Below are 1,525 nucleotides of genomic sequence, written 5' to 3' on the forward strand. Positions count from 1 at the left end.
TCCCATTTGTCCAATATGCGCCAAAACTTAATCCATTTAGATGCAAGATCAATAACAGACGCATTGCTTTACACTCAGACAAGCAACACAATTGCACTCATTGAAGAACACTCGCTGACGAACACTCTGTAACGGTCACTCATTGATGAATACTCGCTAACGATCACTCACTGACGAACATTCATTGGCTCACCAACCGAAAGATAGATGGAAAAGGAATGAATGAACAAAGGAAAAAAATAGAACATTCCCACGGATAGATGGAAAGAGAGAGAAAGAGAGAGAAAGAGGAAGTGAGGGGTATTGCTCAAGTTATATAGTGAGGTATGGAAGAAGTATTAGCCAGCAGAAGGTGTGTACAAGGATAATTAGCTTGTTCCAGCCGGCTCCCGCCCTAAGGGTCATACGTGTGTAGTACTCTACAAGTATTATGCCTCCATAATACGTAATTCTAATCTCTATATACCTGGATGTGTACATATACACTTCTCGTATCTAATAACTAGAGTGTTGTAACAAGCCAAATGTCGTTAACAATTTATTTTGTCACTTTTTAACTGACGGATGAAAGAGATTTGCAAAAATGTATGAAGAATATAACCTGAAAACGCCGCTTATTCCTCAGTTCTGCATAATAGTACTAAACTTAAGTTAAGCTAGGCCTAACTTAAATCGGTAATGCAGTCAATAAATATTTGTTAATATTAATAAGAGTGAACTAATTTCGAAACAAATATTTAAAAACATGCAAAATAATACGAGCTGTTAGGCAAGAGCTTACTTGCTTATTAGGTCTTTGAGTACGGTTCAGGCTGTTAGATACGAAAAAACTATTTATATACTAAAGCTCCACAAGGGTTCTAGGTGCCGTATATTTTCTTCCCAGAGGAGAACGGTTCTCACAGACAACCTGAGGTGGTATCCCATATTTTTATTATATAAATACCAGCCCCCATGTACACACACAAAAAATAACTCGCAGCCAAATGAACAAAACTCGCACAAACAGTTCAGGTTTGGAGTTGCTCATACGCCCATCATCCACGGGTGAATTATAAAGACAATCACAATACCCTAATGAACTACAAGCAAGTATTCTTCAGTTTTGAATACTATCCAGAACTGCAGTGACTTATGAGTGTATATACATCAAGAAGAGGAACACCCCTATGTGTACATTGATCTACCATTTATCTACTCACAACAATTATATCTACCAACTCATGAAAAAAAGACTTAAAAATACAACCGTGCTGCGTTGCATATCAAAGTCCGGCACAGCTAGCCGCCTACACCTTCCGTCTTCACTACCACTCCACTCCTCCGTAAAGTGGAAATTTGCCCTGGAAATCATTGAACTGTGGACACGTGCATAATTGATTTGACACCCTGAATGCGACTCTACTATTCAGGAAGGTTCAGGGTTGTCCAATGTATTCCGGCTAACATTGAAGTTGAGCACCTCTTCCAATAGGATTACACTGATGTGGAACAAATCTGGTTTGGTAAATTCACTGTTCGCTGC

Source organism: Procambarus clarkii, chromosome 27 (assembly GCF_040958095.1).
Source record: "Procambarus clarkii isolate CNS0578487 chromosome 27, FALCON_Pclarkii_2.0, whole genome shotgun sequence".
Classification (NCBI taxonomy): domain Eukaryota; kingdom Metazoa; phylum Arthropoda; class Malacostraca; order Decapoda; family Cambaridae; genus Procambarus; species Procambarus clarkii.